Below are 21,103 nucleotides of genomic sequence, written 5' to 3' on the forward strand. Positions count from 1 at the left end.
CTAGCTGGATGCTTGTGGTTCACACCTGTATCAGAGGCCAAGATATAAGGATTGGCTTATAAAGTCCATGAGATTCTCATCTCTGACTAACAAGAAAACAATGTCAGACTGGAGGTATGGCTCAAATGGAAAAGTGCCAGCCTTGGGTAAACAAGCTGAATCAGAGTAAAAGACTCTGAGTTCAGGCTGGGAGTGTGGTTTAGCAGTAGAGTGCTTGCCTAGCATACATGAAGCCCTGGGTTCAATTCCTCAGCACCACATAAACAAAAGAAGCTGGAAGTGGCTCTATGGCTCAAGTGGTAGAGTGCTAGCCTTGAGCAAAAAGAAGCCAGGGACAGTTCCCAAGCCTTGAGTACAAGCTCCAGGACTGGAAAAAAAAAAAAAGCCTGAGTTCAAGCCCTAGTATATGTGTGAGAGAAAGAGAGAGAGAGAGAGAGAGAGACACACACACACACACACACACACACACACACACACAGAGAGAGAGAGAGAGAGAGAGAGAGAGAGAGAGAGAGAGAGAGAGACATTCTTTCTCCCCACCTCCCATGTCAACAACTCAGGTTAGTAAACACTGCATGCTTCTACCTATGTCTAAAATTGTTTTTAGCTTACATTAATTTTTTTGTTTTGTTTTGTTTTTTGGCCAGTCCTGGGCCGTGAACTCAGGGCCTGAGCACTGTCCCTGGCTTCTTTTTGCTCAAGGCTAGCACTCTGCCACTTGAGCCACAGCACCACTTCTGGCCATTTTCTGTATATGTGGTGCTGAGGAATCGAACCCAGGACCTCATGTATACGAGGCAAGCACTCTTGCCACTAGGCCATATTCCCAGCCCCAGCTTACATTAATTTTACAGAGGAGGATTTTGTTACATTTCTATTCATGCTTACAGTATATTCCAATCACTCTCACTCTATCACCTACCCTTCCTCTTTCTACATGTTGATTTGATTTTACTCTTCCTGCTGTTTCTCAACTACTCAGAGAATTATTTTCTTTTCCTTCATTGCCCCTCCCCTCCCAGATTTCAGCTGCTGCTTTGACCACAGCCAGCCACAGATCATGAAAGTGAGGGTGGCAGGCAAGGCCCAGCCTACTGCAGGCCAAGGACCATGGAGGAGTGGGCAGGAGAGCAGGGAGAGGGCTGAGCCTATAGGCTCTCAGGAAGCTTGAGAATTGTGTTGAGAATATTCTAGAATTCTCTAATAAGAATAATACATGCTGTTCGTGGCCCTCTCCCTAGTGTGTTCTCTGAGTTCTGTTGAGCAGTGTCCTCCCATTGCTATGCCTATGGCCCCCTGCTGTTTTGTCTTCTAGGGATTTGCATATGCAGCACAGACTTTCATAAATGTGATTTTTTTCTGCAAGGGGAAACAAAGACTTGTGATTATTTGGTGGGGGGGAGACTTTGGGTGGGGGGTAGAATCTGTATTTATTTTTGTATATGCTTCTGTATGAAGATTCGAATTTGCTTTTTACCTATTAGGTAATATTACCTTGGTAATAAGCAGATATAAAAATGTTTAGAGCAAACCCAGGACCTTGGACATGCTAGGCAAGCTACATCCTTAGCCTCCTCTCTTTGGAAACTAGGTCTAGCTTTATGGCCCAGGCCAGCCCAGACCTATTGATGTTCCTGCTTCAGCCTCCTTGGTGCTAGAATTATAAGTGTGCCCCACCACACCTGGCTTTTACTTTTGAGATGAAGGTCTCACTGTGGTGTTCAGGTTGATGGTGAAATCCTGGATTCAAATGATCTCTTTTCCTCAGCCTCCTAATTACATAGGGATGCAGGTGGACTACGGAGCCTAGTTAAGAAACATTAGTTTTGTGTTCCTCATGATCCACAAGGAGCCATTCATAACACACTAAATGGAAGCTGAGGCTGACTATGCAACACGTTAATAGGTCAAACAGGTAAAGTAATATCTTCGAAACTCCTACTCTGTGCTATGGTGTTTTTCTTTGCTTTATGAAATTACTGTATTTGCAACTCATCAAAGTCAATTTATCAGTTCTATTTTATAATGTAGGAAAGAGGCTCAGAGTGGTTATATAATACAATGGCACGCAGCACAATAATGAGACGCTCGGGAGCTGACCTATTCCTTAGAGCAGGGATAGCACTTGCTTTGTTTACTACTCCATCCCTAAGTCCTAGATAAGTGTTGGACACTTGACAAGGATCACAAACATATTCCTTAAATAAATGAACAATACCTATTAGAATTTTATTTCTTTAGCTGGGTCCAGTGGCATTCTCCTGTAGTGTCAGTTACTCTGAAGGCTAAAAAGTGGCAAGATCATTTGAGTCCAAGAGTTCCTGGCTAGTCTGGGAAATATAGTGACACCCTGTCTCAAAAACAAAAAAAGAAACCAGACTGGCTTACATAGCAAAGCATTATCCAAAGAAAGAGAAAGAAATGGGGGAGAAGGCAAGGAGAGATGGAGGGTGGCGGGAAGGTAGGGAGGAGGGAGGGAGGGAAGAGCGAAGGAAGGAAGGGTTTATTTTTTTCTTTGTTCTGGATTTTTTTGTGGGGGTAATGTACTGGGATTTGAACCCAGTGCTTTCTTGCTCAGCTGGTGCTCTACTACTTGAGCCACATCTCCAGCCCTACTTTTTGCTGGATATTTTGGGAGATGGTATCTAAGAACTTTTCTGCTTGAGCTGGTCTCAAGCTTTGATCCTCCAAATGCTGCCTCCTGAGTAGCTAGAGTTACAGATGTGCACCATCACATATGGACTAAGGAATGTAATTTGTAATTCCCTTTTAAGAGTTCTTAGATATAAGAGGACTAACTCAGACTTTCATTTCATATTATAACCAAAAGGTAACTTCAAAATAAAAATTTTAGAAGAAAAACAGACGTGAATTTGGACTAAAAAAAAAATCTTAGATTTTATGCCAAAGGCACAAATAAAGAAAAATCTGAGAAACTGATGACATCAAAATTTTTGTAAAAAGGTAGGGGATGTGGGGTTGGGGTGAGGGGCTCAGGTGGCAGAGTTCCAGCCTGGTAAATAAGTGAATAATGTAAGAAAAGTGAATAATGTAAGATTCTCTTTAACTACTGGAGATCTTTTGGGGTTGGGGTTTGTTTGCTAAATTCTTTATGAAACCCTGTTTTGTTTTATTTTGTTTGTGCAAGTACTGAGGCTTGAACTCATCCTCTTGCTTATCTTTTTCCGCTCAAGGCTAGTGCTCTACCTCTTGAGACACACTTCCTCTTCAGCCTTTAGTAGTTCCTTGAAGATAAGAGTCTTTGAAAGAGTCTTCACATCTCAGCCTCCTGAGTAGTAGCTTGAATTACAGGTGTGAGTCACCAGTGCCAGCAGCACCTTGCATTGTGACATGGAACTACTTTGACTTGGGCAGGAGGAAGAGGTGGAGGAGGTGATTGCAGGGAAGGAAATGCTCCCCTTCTCAGGTTGGATCTTTTTGGCTCCACATGATTCCCACTCTGACTTTACTGCTTGGGCCCTGTTCTGCCTTCCATCATCCTCCCCTACTTCCTTTAGTCATTGGCCTCATCCTGCCACAGAAACCAACTTCCTGTGTGTACTTGGTTTCTCAGGCCTACCTCCATTCGACTGGGCCTATGTTAGCACATACTTGTCTTCCTTTCTAAGGACAGAGAGAAAGGGCGGGGGTAAGGGGGATTGATTCTCATGTGATTCCTTTGGAGTCTTGTGTGGCTCCCCATGCCAGTGAAGGTGTTAGAATGTGATTTCAGCACATTCCAATCACCCTGAACTCTGCAAAGGAAGAATGAGCCCTTGCTCAATTAGGGGGAGTGTTCTGGAGCTTGTTATTGTTACTGGATGTTGTCAGACTTTCCGAAGAAATGGGCAATTAATTATTGACAAAGTTGTGATGAAACTTTCACTCAAATACTTTCACACCTAGGAGAAACAGAGAGATCCATAAGCCAAGTACTACAAAGAATTGAAAAACATATCTGTTTTCATTTGTGTTGCTCACAAACATTCTGTTATTGAAGGGGAGCAAGAATGTGTAAGAATGAACTATTAACAAGGCCCTGAGTTTAAGCCCTGGTATCACAAGAAAAAAGGAATTAGTGTGTGTGTGTGCCAGTACTTGGGCTTGATCTCAAAGCCTGTGTGGTGTCCCTAAGTTTTTTTCCACTCAAGGCTGGCACTCTACTTAGAACTTGATCCATATAGCTCTACTTCCAGCATTTTACTGGTTAAGTAGAGATGAATCTTATAGACTTTGCTGTCTGTGCTGGCTTTGAACCCTGATCCTCAGAACTCAGCTTTCTGAGTAGCTAGGATTTATAGACCTGAGCCACTGGCACCTAGCACTATTATACTTTTTAAAGGGTACTTGCAGGATACTTAATTAGTTTTACCATTTTTATGGCTACAAATAGAGAGATAGAAGAAGAACAAATTTATTTAAAGGCTGATAACATTTTTACAGCCTGTTAGAGAAACTTCAAGGAATAGCTATTAATTTCCTTCCCTTTCAGTCACAGTGTGAACAGCATATTCCAATATGAAAGTTGGTGGTGGTAATTACTTCAAACCCTGAGTCATTAGACACTATTAATTGTCTGAAATATAACCTGAAGAAAAATAAACATTAAGGAGGAAATCTAGCATGACTACAATCAGCTTCAATTACAATCGCTCCAGCCTATAGGTAAATCTAGAAAGCCAGTGTTTCAAAATTGGTTTCATTAACTTTTAAGTAACCTTTTAGCTATTTAACCAGCTAGTCATCACTGTTCTTGCTTTAACTGGATATGAGTCCAAGTTCTTTTTACTACTATTTGAAATACCCACTTCTTTTTATTTCCTTCTTTAAAAAAATAAATAAATAACAGTGGTGCTCACACAGTTAACCTTTAACATAAAGCCACTCAAGCAAGAACAGGAGCCATGTGAGACCAGCATTTTCAGGCAGCTGCTAAATCACAGCTCACCACTACCCACTCAGGACTCTCCATGGCTTCTTATCTCATGGTCCTCACAATCCTGTGTACCCAAACCTCACCAATGGCTCTAGGCCCCCAGACCCAGAGCTCCTGGGTTTCCTGTCTCTGACTTGGGTTCTTCCTAAATTTGAGGCAATCCAGGTGATCGCACCCTTCCTTTCCTTCTTGCCACCACCCGATTAAGTCCCTCTATAGAAATGATACTCTGTTCTTCCCTCATGACAATCCAGTCCTTTCTCCTCCTCTTTGTCCTCCCCCTCTCCCCTTCATCCTTCTCTTCCTGCTTCTCTCTCTTCTTTCTTCTTTTTGTACCAGTACGGAAGCTTGAACTGAGTCTTACACTCTCACTTGATGTTTTCATTCAAAGCTAGAACTCTAACACTTGACCACAGCTTCATGTCTGCTTTTTTTTTTTTTATCTTTCCAATTTTTGTTTAAGTGCAATGATCTTGGGTGATATAGATCTTGTTAAAAAGAAGCCACATCCGTGGACATAGTCCTCAAAAGCAGTGGTCTGTTCCTCCAGCATGTCTGTTCCTACTTTATCATTTTCCACTACACATTGTATCGGAAGCTTCTTAATTCCATATTCCACTGGCACCAGTTTAGAGAACCCCCAGACAAAGCCATATGCTTGAATGCTACGGATGCACTCTAATTGTGCCATGGCTGTCTCATCATTGCAGGGTTTCACATCTAGTAAGATGGAAGACTTGGCAACAAGCACAGGTTGTTTGATTTTCTTTGGTACTGTGCAAGACATTCTTCCCTTGGCTTCTTTGCTCCTTCACCTTCCTCCTCCTCAGCAGACCCAAAGAGGTCAAGGTCATTATCGTCTTTTTTTTTTTTTTGGCCAGTCCTGGGCCTTGGACTCAGGGCCTGAGCACTGTCCCTGGCTTCTTTTTGCTCAAGGCTAGCACTCTGCAAATTGAGCCACAGCGCCACTTCTGGCCATTTTCTGTATATGTGGTGCTGGGGAATCGAACCTAGGACCGCCTGTATACGAGGCGAGCACTCTTGCCACGAGGCCATATCCCCAGCCCTCATTATCGTCTTTACTCTCCGCTTCCAGTGGTATCTTCCACCTTGTCAAGGCCATACTTGCCCAAAGATCTCTTCACTAATGGCAGGCTGCCCTTTTCCTTTTCATAGGATTGGATATGATTATACCAACAGAGGGCATGACACAGGTGGCAGGCAGTGGGCCGGAGACTACTTCACGTATTGCCACATCTGCTCACGATAGCACATACCCTTCGATGGAACTCTCGTCCACCGGGTAATCATTGCATACCTGGCGGCCCGCGGGGCCCTGGAGATCTCCGAAACTCGTGGCTGAGGCTGTATCCGGGAACTGGGTAGCAGAAGGGAAAGAGCCAAAGAAGTCGGCCTGGCATTAAGACTGTGAGGGGAGGCTCATTTCTACTTTTTGCTGGTTAATTGGATATTAGAGTCTCATGGACTTTTCTGCCTCTGCTGATTTAAAACCATGATCCTCAGATAGCCTCCAGAGTAGCTAGGATTACAGGCGCTGGTTCACTATTTTTTTTTACCTGGTTCACTATTTTTCATCTTCACAACTACACTGGCATATGGTTCACAATTTTTCATTTTCACAACCACACTTCTTTTCTTTAGGCAGACTGAAAACTCCAGTAGGGCAGAGCACACAATTTCTTTCTCTTATGCCATAATGGGCAATACAATCTCAGGCAGAGTCTGGTGCCAGGAAGTCTGAATCTTGACTCTACTAGGATCTCGACTCTACTGAATCTTGCTTATTTGCTGAACTACCTTAAAGAAGTTCTCTCACCTCTAAGCCTATTTCACATATCTGTAAAGTGGGGGGTCTTAAGTGACTTGAGAATTGGCCTTTAATGAGAATCTCTGCTTGAATACAACCCCAAGATCAGCTTTTCCCAAAGCTATATGCACACAGGGCATGCCCCAGGCTCTGGTTCAATCCCTAGCACTGCACACACCAAGAAGCAGGCTTTGTACACTGGTGTCTGTACCATGCCTTTTACAGAATAAAGCCAATCCATTTATATATGGCTATGATCTGTACCAGTGTGTCAACCCTGTTTCCTGCTCACCTGAGGCCACAGCAGGCCACAGAGGTGGCTGCACCCGGGTCTCTGTGAGCCCACTGCAGTCCACCTTGGAGATTCTCAACCCCTCATGTCTCTGATATCAGGCTGGAGTCTGTGCACTGAGAGTCAGATTGTACATCAGAAATGGATATACTGAAACTCAGTATCATACATTTTTTTTTAATCTTGTTTATGGATTGACAGTGGTGGAATTCTCCCCTGTTGCTATAGTGACTGCAGTAGTGATAGATACTGATACCCATATTCCTTTTCAATTAGCCAGGCTATGGATGAAAAGAGGAAGAGAAGGAGACAAAACAGTGTCAAACTTATTTTTGTTTTGTTTCGGGTTTTTATGCCAGTCCTGGGGCTTGAACTCAGAGCCTGAGAACTGTCCCTGGCTTCTTTTTGCTCAAGGCTAGCACTCCACCACTTGATCCACAGCACCACTTCTGGCTTTTTTCTATATATATGTGGTGCTGAGGAATTGAGCCCAGGGCTTCATGTATACGAGGCGAGCACTTTACCACTAGACCATATTCCCAGCCCTCAAACTGATTTTTGATGGTACAGAAGACGGCTCTGGAACCTTTGTGGCCAGGAAGAGGCTGCTGTGGGGACACTGGGACACTATGAGTTCAGGACATAGGAAAGGCAAACTTGAAGTAATTGTTGAAATTATGCTAGGAGAGGGGGCAGATTTCCCAAGTGATGATAAACAAAGAAGCCAATAAAACATAGAGGATAGCTCTGAGAAAGCTGAATTATGTTTTGTTGGGGGCTGAGTGTCCAGGGGAGAAGGGACAAACAAATGGAGTGAGGAAGGATGGGCGAATATGGTGATGACATTCAATGTATATACGTGAAAATGGAAGCACATTTTCTTGAGAGGAGTGAGTGAAGTTGGGATAGATAGAGGAGAATTATGACACTGCTCAGATGTGTTGTATTCATAAACTGTTAATTTGAGATGGAACCAAGAAATCCACACTCTTCACAGTATGCCTAAACTTGATGTCGAGTTGATAGAGAAACACCTGTACATCTTATATTACAAATAAGACTTCTGATCCATGACATTCAGTATATTTTTTGTTTATATTTCTAACAGACCAAATAGCATGAGAGGTAAGAAATTCTTTTCTATTGCCTATTTTCTTAAGGCCTTAGCTCATACTAGACATATCATATTAATTAAATGAAATTCAAATTTACAGCAGGATAATTTAATCTTACTTTTCCCCTGTCACACCTACATAGTTCACAACACTGCTCCATTGCGGCCTGATGATTTCTATGTGAGCAGAAGAGGGAGCGTTACTGACTCTGCGCAACATTTAGAAGCGAACACTTACTAACAGGAGCACAAATGTGGCATCCTGCAGCAGTGCCAGCTAGGCACAATACTCCCAATAAATAAAACCAAAGTGATAAATTCCAAGGGAGGAGACAGGGAGGGGAAAGCTACAATGAATTCCCAGCTGACCCTGAATGGTAACAGCCAGGAGATGATCACTCAGTTACCCTTTTTCATAGCCTCAGTCAATAATTTTAATACCTATTAGTGTTAAACACTAGTGTGGTGAGGGCGCAGATGGGGTAAGAGGGACAAGGGATTGAGTGAATTAAGTAAAGTTTCTGCCCTTGTGGAGTTTTCATTCCACTGTAAGTCAACAATCCCCCAATTCTGCATGCCCACTGAGCTAGGCATCTTGGTTAACTGGGTTAGGGGATTGTTGACCATTACTCAAAAATACCTGTGGGGCTTATTTGCTCGCACTCTGCTAGGTTCTTGAGATTCAGAGATTAATAAGGAGTGGAAGTAGCTGGGAAGATAGCTCCGTAGTTGAGCACTTGCCTAACATGAGCAAGATCCTGGGTTTGACCCTAACCTCACTAAAACTCAAGATTGGACTTGATACACGGAGTTAACTTCTTGGGAGTGTAGAAAGAGATAAACAATGAATATAAAAGCAATGCAGAGATTATATATGGAATGCTTTTGGAGCCTGAACTGATAGGAGGTAAGCTTGGAAAAACAGATTAGGGCTAACCTGTGAAAGCACTGAGTGCCATAGTCAGAGCTAAACTTCATTCTGTGAGCTGAAAGGCTTTGGAAGGTCTTTGATTAAAAGAGTAGCAACCAGCTGGGGATATAGCCTAGTGGCAAGAGCGCTTGCCTCATTTACATGAAGCCCTGGGTTCGATTCCCCAGCACCACATATACAGAAAATGGCCAGAAGTGGCGCTGTGACTCAAGTGGCAGAGTGCTAGCCTTGAGCAAAAAGAAGCCAGGGACAGTGCTCAGGCCCTGAGTCCAAGGCCCAGGACTGGCAAAAAAAAAAAAAAAAAGAGTAGCAACCAGATTTGTGTAGTAGAAAACTACCTGGAGTCAGACTAGCCCCATTAAGAAGCTATTATATAATCTCAGGAGGCTGAGGATGAGATCTGAGGATCGCTATTCAAAGCCAGCCAGGGCAGGAAAGTCCATGAGACTCTCCAATTAGCCACCAGAAAACTGGAGGTAGAGTGGTGGCTCAAAGTGGCACAGCACTAGCCTTGAGCAAAAGAGCTTAGATACAGTACCCAGGCCCTGAGTTTAGGCCCCATGACTAACAAAAATCAAAAAACAAAAACAAGCAGCTACTATAATAGTCCAGGCAACAGATAGTGAAAGTCAGAGCTGAGAATGTGGCAGTAAAAGTGAAATGAAGAGTGAAATTCAAGACCTTCAACGGTTAGAGAGCCTAACATGCTGGAGGCCCTGAGTTTGATTCCATCCCTCTCAAAAAAAAAAAAAAATCAAGACTTTCAGAGGCAGAAATGATAAGATATATAAATGACAAGATGTAGGAAGAGAGTAAAGGATTGGAAATTTCTAAGACTTTAGAAATTAGGTGACTATACCAGGAGCTCCTATTTAACCAAGCCGGTAATGGGAGAGAGAGGTGAAGTGTGGGAAGGAGGATAGAAATAATGATCTGTTCTGCTTGGCTAGCTGGGAACTATCCAGCTGGCCTGAGTAGGAAGCATTGGATGGATATATAGGTATATAGGTCAGGAGTTGAAAAGCTTTGCTCAAGTTGGGTGTGGAAGGGCTGGTAGTGTGGTTAAGTTGTAAGGCACTTACAAGTACAAGGCCTTGAGTTTAAAAAGAAAATTGGCTTTAAAGATAACAGCATGAAGGGCAGTTAAAATTATGAGGTGAGAGAATCATTGTTCAAGAGGAGATGACCAGGTCAGAAGAAATCCACAAAAGGAGAAGGCATCCTGAGGATCGAGGGTAAAGTAGTGAAAGTAAAATAGAGCGGATGCCCTTGGTGGGGAGGGGAAGATAAGTGGGCTTAGGGGAGAAGCAGAGTTAAAATCAGGCTCTACCTTGGATGGTCTCATCTCTGCCCTGACTGACAGCTAATTGACTGCCTCTCTATGCCACTACTCCCTGGACAGATTTGCTCATCCAAGTCTCAGCACAACAGTTCTTTCCTTCATCTCTCTGAAAGAACCACACAGATAACCTTTTCCTTTCCTGAGCAGGCAGTGTTCCACTTGGAGACCCTCAGGGTCCATCCTGCACAGACTTGCAGACATATACCAGAATGTTCTAATTTGTGATATAGGCTCTTGAATGTACCCCCTCACTCACTCAGACCCAGGATTGAGACGTTCAGGAAGACTTCTCACAGAAAATGACTGATATCTCAGCTGATGTCTGAAGGAGGAACAGGGTTACAAAAGGAAAAGGGGGAGGGGGGAGGGAAAGGGGGGGAGGGAGGAGGGCATGAGGGACAAGGCAACAAACAGTACAAGAAATGTATCCAATGCCCAACGTATGATACTGTAACCTCTCTGTACATCAGTTTGATAATAAAAATTTGAGAAAAAAAAAAGAAAAGAAAAAAATAAATAAAAAAAAATAAAATCTACAAATTTGAAATGGTCTGTCAACTGAAAAGCTGGATATCAAATCTTTCTATGAAAACAATGAAAAGTAAAATCTTTTTAGTGTTCCTTTATCTGCATGTTTATATTATAAACACATGCTATAGGGGAAACAACTATTATGCTATTGAATTTCTTATATTTTTCAGAAATTATATAGATTCTATGAGCAATGAATTCAATCTTGAATTTTAAGTATTTTCATCCCAGAAATGATTTGTGTAAAGTACTTCATGTATTATAATTTTTGTTTGGAAATAAAATGCTATGGTTCTGAAAAAAAAAAAAAAAAGGAAAAGGGGGGACTAGAGTGGAGGGGAGGGGAGACCAATGTCTTCAACAAACTGGAGGGAATATAACACCACTGAGAGGAATGATAACAGGTGACAAAGACAGAACACAAAATGATAGAGGGCTTTGAATGTTGTACAAATCATAGAGTCGTAGGGGTGCACATGGGTTATATCATATCTGTGATTCCAGCTACATACAGGAGGCAGAGTTAAGAGGATTGTGGACTGAAGTCTGCCTTGGCAAAACACCCATAGAGACCTTATCAAATAAAAAACTGAATGTGGTGGTTTTATTCCAGTAATAAAGGAATTAAAGGGGGAGGTCAGAAGACTACCAAGTAAAAAGTAGAGCTTATCTGAAAAACAACTACAGCTAAAGGACTAGAGATGAGCCTGTTTTATTATTTTTGTTTGTTTGTTTTGTTTTACTAGGGCCTGAATTTAGTGTGTGGCCACTGTCTCTGAGCTTTCATACTCAAGGCTAGAGTTCTATCACTTCGAGCCACAGTGCCACTTCTGATTTTCTGGTGCTTGATTAGAGATAAGAATCTCGCAGACTTATCTGCCTAGGATGGCTTTGGGCTTTTTGATGGTGTGTGTGTGTGTGTGTGTGTGTGTGTGTGTGTGTGTGTGTGTGTGTGTGTGCCAGTCCTGGAGCTTGAACTCTGGGCCTGAGTTCTATCCCTGGCTTCTTTTTTGCTGAAGGCTACCACTTGAGCCATAGCTCCACTTCCAGCTTTTTTCTGTTTATGTGGTACTAAGGAATTGAAGCTACAGCTTCTTCATGCATGCTAGGCAAGCACTCCAGCTCCCTGGGCTGGCTTTGAATCGCAATCCTCAAATCTCAGCCTCCTGAGTAGAAAGGATTATAGGTATGAGCCACCAACAGGGCTGTATGACTAGCAAGTGTGAGGCCTTGAGTTGAGCCCTCAATACCACTTAAATACTAACATCAAACATGGTACACATGGTACTGACTGTGCATCTAGTAAGCCCAAGTGCTTCATCTTGCAATCCTATGAGATGACTATTAAAACTTTCATTTATTTAGTAGCTAGAATGCTTCCCTAACAAATTTGGAGCAGAGAATTGGTATGAGTAAGAGATACTGTGGCCAGCAGAGAAAAATGGAAATTGTCATTATATTCTTTTGTGTATGCATGTGTGCACACAAGTGCCAGTACTAGAATTTAAACTTAGGGTCTTGTGCTCTTGGTGTTTTTTTTCTTTTCTTTTCTTTTCTTTGTTTATTGAAGGCTGGCACTTTCCCACTTGAGATACACTTCCACTTCTGGATTTTTGCTAGAGATGAGTCTCTTGGATTTGCCTGCTTGGGCTGGCTTGGAACTATGGGCCTCAGATCTCAGCCTCCTGAGTACCTAGGATTCATAGTCATTGAGCTAGAAACTGGGGAATCCACCATTTCTGCTCACTTCTAGCCACTCACTAAACATGATTGGTGTGAAAAGCAGAAAATATTGAAGATAAAACTGGCATCAAATGAATGTACGAAGGAAAGATTCAAACAACTTACAGCTGTAATTGCTTAGCAAAAATATTCTTTTTTTTTTTTTTTTTTTTTTGGCCAGTCCTGGGCCTTGGACTCAGGGCCTGAGCACTGTCCCTGGCTTCTTCCCGCTCAAGGCTAGCACTCTGCCACTTGAGCCACAGCGCCGCTTCTGGCCGTTTTCTGCATATGTGGTGCTGGGGAATTGAACCTAGGGCCTCGTGTATCCGAGGCAGGCACTCTTGCCACTAGGCTATATCCCCAGCCCAGCAAAAATATTCTTTAAAAAATCAATACTCTCTGCCAAATGCCTGTGGCTCATGCCTATAATCCTAGCTACTCAGGTGGCTAAGATCTGAAGATCACAGTTCATAGCCAGCCTGGGCAGGGAAGTCTGTGAGACTCTTATCTCCAATTATCCACTAGAAAACCAGAAGTTGCTCTGTGACTCAAGTGGTAGAGCACTAGCCTTGAGCTGAAGAGCTCAGGGAAAGCGCCCTGCCCAGAGTTCAAGCCCCACAACAAACCAAATAAAAAGAAAATTGGGGGGAGGATCAACATCAGAATTGAGATACAGAATGTAGCAGAACTGGTCACCGATGTCTCTCGCCTGTAATCCTAGCTCTAAAACATAAACACAGGTTCAATAACACCACAGTGTGATTCCAAAATGGGGGAGGCTAAGACAAGAGGCTCACTGCAGTCTGAGTTCAGGACCAGCCTGGAAAACATAGAGATGTTCCCTCTCAAAAGAAAAAAAAAATTAAGTAAAATACGAACATGAGAGGAAGCTCCAGATTTACAATTCCTTTTCTGTCCTGCAGGGATGGAAGTCAGAGGGCCTTGATCATGGTTAAGTGTCCATTCTATCACTGAGCTCCATCTCCGGTCCCAGGCCTCAACACATGAAGACTTCCTGTACCCTGTGGGTGCCATCACAGTGGAGGCACTGTCATTTTCACCAGCAACAATGATGTGTCCCAGTGCGTGTGTGACCAGCACTTCCCACATGCCAGCTTTGGTCTCTCTCAGGAACTTAGGAGTCATATATTCTACCATTGGGAACCTGAAGAACAGGAATGTTTGCTCACTTGCTAGAGGAGTAGGGTTAAAGGGACTGGGATGAGTTTCCAAGGTATGTGCCCCTGACCTGCCCTGACCTTCACTCTAAGCTGAGTGAGGCAAAGCAAGCAGGACCTAGGAGCCTTTGGCAGAAATGAAGGGAAGTAAAATGGAACTCAATTTGGCATTCAGTCTGCTCTGAGAACCACCCCCACCCCTACCTACCCCCTACCCCCACTCCCCACCCCTCGCCTTAGTTAATAGGAAACTCAACTGCACATATCTGCTCCTCAATCTCCTATGCCTCTTCCTCTCTATATGGGCTGCGTGACACAGGGAGGCCTTAGGGACCCCGTCCCAGCTCCCCACCCTCTGCCTACCTTTCTTTGGGATGTGATGTGGCCATCCCTCTTTCACTTTCTAGGCTCTGAGCCATGGCTCCTCCTCACTCACCTTGCCTAGCATCCAGGACCAGGTGACATGTATTATGAAGATAATTTGACTGGGGGCCATTGGCTTGGACTTGCTCTTTCTAACCCAGCCCATTCTGTTTTACAACGGTATATCAATATTATTAGTCTAGGGATCTTTCTTTTTCTTTATTACTCTAGGGATTTTTTTTTTTTTTTTTTTTTTTTTTTTGCCAGTCCTGGGCCTTGGACTCAGGGTCTGAGCACTGTCCCTGGTAGCATTCTGCTACTTGAGCCACAGCGCCACTTCTGGCCGTTTTCTGTATATGTGGTGCTGGGGAATCGAACCCAGGGCCTCATGTATACGAGGCAAGCTCTCTTGCCACTAGGCCATATCCCCAGCCCCTAGGGATTTTTTTTTTTTTAATTCTTGAAAGTGACTAGTGTAGAATAGGTCTACAGTAGTTCTGTTCACTCCTTCTACAAGTATGCATACAACCCCTTCAGCATCCAGCAGGCCCTGGGCTAAGTACTGGGCTAAGTGTGTAGCACAGACTCTCTGAAGAGGGTGCCTTTCATTCAATACACTGAGATTAGATCACAATGAAATCGGCTGGCACTGTAATATGCAGGTCAGACCTGGTCAGCGCCATCGTTGGCCACATGGTGAGTTGTAATATCTGGCATCTTGTCTTGATCAGTAAGCCTGAATTCCTAGAGGAAGGGAAGTCCCATTCCAGGTGATGTGTGTTCCTGAATCCCAAGAGACAGGGGTGGGCACATGTCAAGTACCTGGGACTGAGAGCTTCCTGTGACTCAGCCCCTTGACCTGACCCTATTTAGGGTCAGGCCAGCTCAGGTGCCATTACGCCATGCCACATGTCTCCATGTTTGTGTCCCGTGTCCTGTCTCCTGGCTCAACTCCAGTCACCATGGCATCCCAAGTCAGCTCTCCAGTGGAGCTGAATTGATTTGTTGGCATTGTTTTTGTTCTTGCTTTCTTCTCAGGCCTGTTTCCCGACAGTGTTAAGGGTATTTGCGGGCTGTAGGTCTTTGTAACAGCTGGATGCCTGCAGACTGCTAATGCTCTAATAAAAACTCCGAGATTCCATCCTTCAATAAATATGTTGTTTGTCAGATAATTTTCTATATAACAGCATTTCCCATAGCACATGGGGGGGCACACTGGGGCACATTGGGTTTGTTGTACAGTGCACCTATCTGTCCTCACCTCCACACCATGCTCCAAGCTCCACACCAAGGCAGGGACATTTTTTTTCTCCATTCTATTCCAAAATCTAATGAAATAGCTAATGAATCTGAGTGACAGGCACCCATAGTTCATGCCTGTAATCCTAGCTACTCATGAGGCTGAGATCTGAGAATTGCCTTCAGAGCCAGCCTGGGCACAAAAGTCCCAAAGACTCAACTCCAATTTATTACCAGAAAGCTGCCAGTGGAGTTATGGCTTAAGTGGTAAAGCACTAGCCTTGATCCTGAGAAGTTGAACTCAAGCTCCAAGATCAGAGAAAGAAGGAAAGAAAGGCAGGAAGGAAAGAAAGAAAGAAGGAAGGAAGGAAGGAAGGAAGGAAGGAAGGAAGGAAGGAAGGAAGGAAGGAAGGAAGGAAGGAAGGGAGGAAGGAAACTGGAAGGGAGGGAGAGAAGGAAGGAAAAAAATGAATCTGAGGGCTGGTAATGTGGCTTAGTGGTAGGGTGCTTGCCTAGCATGCATGAAGCCCTGGGTTCAATTCCTTAGCACCACATAAACAGGAAAAAAAGCCAGAAGTGGCACTGTACCTGAAGTGCTAACCTTGAGCAACAGGAAGCCAGGGAGAGTGCTCAGGCCCTGAGTTCAAGCCCCAGGACTGGGAAGAAAAAAAAAGAAATGAATCTGAGTTTTTTGAGTCTTCTCTCATATGTAGAAGTTGGCTCTAAATTATAAACATATATGAAAACCTATACTGGATGAATAAATGAAAGAACTGTATACACAAGGATTCCAGTGGTATAACTCCTTTGAATTGCTAACTTACAGTTTAAAAAAGGAATTAATATAAAGCTGAAACCTGTTCTGTCCAGTGGGGAAGAAGTCCAGGGGAGGAAGGGTGAGAGAATGCAGTCATTATATGTAATGTACACATGGGAAAATGCAACGAGATAACTTGAGGAGAGTAGGTTGGGCTGGGATAGAGGAGAGAGAATGATGTTATAAATTGACATGTTGAAATACCTTTGTACAACTACTTAATTTTTTAAATTATACCAAAAAAAAAAAGAAATGAATTCAATACTGCAGGGCTGCGAGGTAGCTGAGTGGAAGAACACTTTCTTTTTTTCTTTTTTATGGACTTAGAAAGGTATGCTATTAAATTTCAAGCTCTTCATAAGTTAATAAAAGATTTATTACTAAACCTTGATTTCAGTTTACATAATTCAGAGCTAATTTTATACATATTACTAATTTTTTATTAATTAAATTTTGTTGACAAGGTGTTGTGCAAAAGGGGTACAGTTACATAATAGGGCAGTGAGTACATTTCTTGTGATATCTTACACCCTCATTTTTCTTTCCCTTCCCTAGATCAGGTAGGCACATATACAATACCCAGTGTACCAAAATCGTATACAGTAGTCACGTGGCGTACGCCAAAGTAAATTCACCTAGAAATTTAAATACAATGTTAACAATAGAGTTTGCTTGTCCTTGTCTTATATGATCATATATACATAGCTGTTGAGCTATTTTGATCCACTGAGAGGTCTATTTTAGACCTTTTTATGTTTAGTAGTTGTTTAGTTTTAGATACATAATGTAAGGTCACTGACCCAAACCTGTGGAAATACCATTTGACAAGAAGTTTTTTGTGGGCTGAGGATATGGCCTAGTGGCAAAGAGTGCCTGCCTCATATACATGAGGCCCTGGGTTCGATTCCCCAGCACCACATATACAGAAAATGGCCAGAAGTGGTGCTGTGGATCAAGTGGCAGAGTGCTAGCCTTGAGCAAAAAGAAGCCAGGGACAGTGCTCAGGCCAGGGTCCAAGCCCCAGGACTGGCCAAAAAAAAAAAAAGAAGTTTTTTTTTTCGCAGACCTGGTCTCTACTGTCCCCCCCACACACACACACCCTAACAGTCATATATCAAGGAGATCATGCCCCTTTGTTCTCTGTGTTCTAGGCTTGTCTCACTCAACATTATTTGTTCAAGTTCTGACCATTTCTCTGCGAATACCAATATTTCACCATTTCTAATCGCTATGTAGTATTCCATTGTGTATAGGTACCACATCTTTTTTTTTTTTGGCCAGTCCTGGGGCTTGGACTCAGGGGCTGAGCACTGTCCCTGGCTTCTTTTTGCTCAAGGCTAGCACTCTGCCACTTGAGCCACAGCGCCGCTTCTGGCCGTTTTCTGTATATGTGGTGGTGGGGAATTGAACCCAGGGCCTCATGTATAGGAGACAAGCACTCTTGCCACTAGGCCATACCCCCAGCCCTAGGTACCACATTTTTTGGATCCATTCTTCTGTAGTGGGGCATCTGGGTTGTTTCCATATTTTGGCTATTGTGAATTGTGCAGCGATAAACATGGATGTGCAAATGTCTTTTTGATATCCTGAGACCTGTTGTTCAGGATAGATGCCAAGGAGTGGTATGGCTGGGTCATAGGGTAGGTCTATGCTGAGCTTTTTAAGGAACCCCCATACTGTTCTCCAAAGTGGTTGTACTAATTTGCACTCCCACCAACAGTGGAGAAGGGTTCCTCTTTCCCCGCATTCCCTCCAGCATTTGTTGTTGCCTGAGTTCAGAGTATAGGCCATTCTAACTGGACTGAGGTGGTATCTCAGGGTTGTTTTTATTTGCATTTCCTTTACTGCCAGGGATGTTGAACATTTCCTCATGTTTCTTTGCCATTTTTATCTCTTTTCCTGGGGAGTCTCTCTTTAGCTCCTTTGCCCCTTTAATAATTGGTTTACTGGGCTTGGAGGGGGTTAGTTTTTTGAGTTCTCTGTAGATGACGGATATTAGGCCTTTGTCTGTTGCTGTGCTGGTGAAGATCCTTTCCCATATGGTTGGCTGCCTTTCTAGTTTGGTGGCTATGTCTTTGGCTGTGCAGAAAAAAAATTTTTTTTGTACTAGTCCCATTTGTCAAGAACACATGCATATGCTAAGAACACATTCTTAGTATATGCAAGACCCTAGATTTCAACCCCAGTCCCATTCAACCAAAAGCTACTCCGGAGGCTGAGATCTGAGGATCATGGTTCAAGAAGCCAACCCTGTCAAGAAAAATCCATGACACTCTTATCTCCAATAAACTACCAAAGAAAGAGCAGGAAGTGGAGCTGTAGCTGTGCTAGTCTTTCTTTGTGGGTTTTTTGTTTTGTTTTGTTTTTTGCCAGGCTTGGATTCGGGGCCCAAGCACTGTCCCTGGCTTCTTTTTTTTTTTTTTTTTGGCCAGTCCTGGGCCTTGGACTCAGGGCCTAAGCACTGTCCCTGGCTTCTTCCCGCTCAAGGCTAGCACTCTGCCACTTGAGCCACAGCGCCGCTTCTGGCCGTTTTCTGTATATGTGGTGCTGGGGAATCGAACCTAGGGCCTCGTGTATCCGAGGCAGGCACTCTTGCCACTAGGTTATATCCCCAGCCCCCTGGCTTCTTTTTGCTCAAGGATAACACTGTACCTCTTGAGCCACAGCACCACTTCTGGCTTTTTTGTTTATGTGGTGCTGAGGAATTGAACCCAGGACTTCATGCATGCTAGGCAAGCACTTTACCACTAAGCCACATTCCCAGCCCATGTTGTGCTAGTCTTGAGCAAAAAAAGCTCAGGCAGAGACCAGCACCAAAAAAAAAAAAAAAAAAAAAGAAAAAAGAAAAGAAAAGTAATACCATATTCATGGTAGTTTAAATGTGTGCTAACAATGAGCCAAGTATTCTTCTTAATCCTTTTCACACATTATCTAATTTAATCCTCGCAAGTGAAGGAAGTAGTATCTTTATTCTATTTTTCAAACAAGCTAACTGAGGCTTAGGGAGTTTATTTATGATTTGTCCTAAGGCCTTCCTCCATGTCTCAATTCCTTAGGTTCAACCATTGGGCCTATTTTTCAGTCTTGACTTAAGCATAACCCAAATCTCCCTGTTCATCTTTAGAAGGAAGGTTATAGTCTTATAGAATGTCTGTTCCTAGCAGAAGTCAGGGATAGGAGAACATGATTCCAGGTTTCCAAAATTTTTAATTTAAGTTTACTTATTCATTTTTGTACCGGTACTGAGGCTTGAACTCAGGGCCTCGCACTCTTGCTCTGTTTTCTCTCATGGCTAGCATTCTATTACTTGAGCCATGATTCAAGTTCTGGCTGTTTTTGCTGGTAAATTGGAAGTGAGTCTTAAATTTGTCTACCCCAGTCAGCTCTGACCTTCAGATTTCACCTCCAGAGTAGCTACAATTATAGGCGTTGATTATTTCATGGAAGATGCTGGAATCAAACATGCTTTCTCTTTCTTGCTAGGCAAGTGCTCTACAACTGAGGGACCCCACCCCACCCCCCCCCCCCCACACACAAACACACAACCCACAGCCAGGACTGTAGAGGACAACTATACATTACAGGAGACTTTTAAAAAGCAAGTCAGACTTCTTCTCCTTTCTTAAGTGGCTTGTTTTCTAAAGAATTTAAATTTCAGCCATAAAGCAAGCTTTTGTCACGTGAGCTGTTTTGTACTCTCCCCTTCAAAGGAATAAACCCTGTCCTGCCCCCACCAGTTCCCCCAAGACTGGATTTAGATAAGCCCTGAGCCAAAACTATCCTGTAGATTGCAGAACAATTGGCCTTCAGGTGGGGCTTGATGAAAGACTTAAATTCTTTGGGGTCACCTGAGTTCGGGTCACAAGGAGCCTCCCTCTGTTCTCCCTGAGGGGGTTTCCCTCCTCTTTCCCTACCCATATTTATCTTTGGAAAGGTACTTCTTACAGTGTTTGTGGACTCCCCAGGCCTCCCAGAGTCCCCCCACCCCCTCCACCCCACCCTCTGCACCCTGGAGAGTCCCCCCTGGGCCTTTTCCCCCAGCTCTGGGCTGGGAAGGGGTGGGGTGACTGCTATCTCCCCTCAGGAAATTCCAGTTGTTCTGCACCTGCCCCGCTGGATCCCATTCTCTTACAACCAGGAAGTGTAACCTCTGACTTTGCTGTCTGGTGTGCAGTCCCCCAGTTCCACCCTACACTACACCATAGGACATTTTCATGCCTGACTTTAAAGACAGCCAGAACAAAGTTGAAGCAGACTTTCAGGATTTAAAATCCAGTCTTCTCCAAAGACAAGCATAGGAGATCATTAACTTGTAGTATTAACTTGAAATGTCATACTGACTGTACAATATAGAATCCATCATATATGCTAGTTTATATTGGTTCCTCTAGTAAGCATTGTTATGGAGCCTCTGTGGTCTGGGATGTGCCTGTCTGGTGCAGTGTGGGGTACTAATTTAAATCAAACAAGCAAGATGCCTTATAATCCTAGCTTCTCAAGAGGCTGAGATCTGATGATTTAAGTTCAAAGCCAGCCTGGGCAGGAAAGTCTATGAGACTATTATATCCAATTAATCACCAAAAAGCTAGGGGTGTAGTTCAAGTAGTAGAATGCCAGCTTTGAGCTAAAAAGCTAAGGAACAGTACACAGGCCTTGAGTTCAAGCCCTAGTACCAGTATGTGGAAATGGGCATGCTTGTATGCGTGCATGCATGCCACGCACACACACATACATAACAAAAAATATAAAACTACCTTTTCAAGGAGCAGGAAATCCTGTCAGCAAGACAGATGATGCAAACATCAATAAA

General features: G+C 43.4%; 1 pseudogene; it reads right to left on the reverse strand.

The window, feature by feature from the left end:
- Positions 1–5,375: 5,375 nt before the first annotated feature.
- Positions 5,376–6,571, reverse strand: LOC125360613 (annotated as a pseudogene).
- Between the last annotated feature and the right edge of the window lie 14,532 nt (positions 6,572–21,103).

The sequence above is a fragment of the Perognathus longimembris genome, chromosome 12 (assembly GCF_023159225.1).
Source record: "Perognathus longimembris pacificus isolate PPM17 chromosome 12, ASM2315922v1, whole genome shotgun sequence".
In the NCBI taxonomy this organism is placed as follows: Eukaryota; Metazoa; Chordata; class Mammalia; order Rodentia; family Heteromyidae; genus Perognathus; species Perognathus longimembris.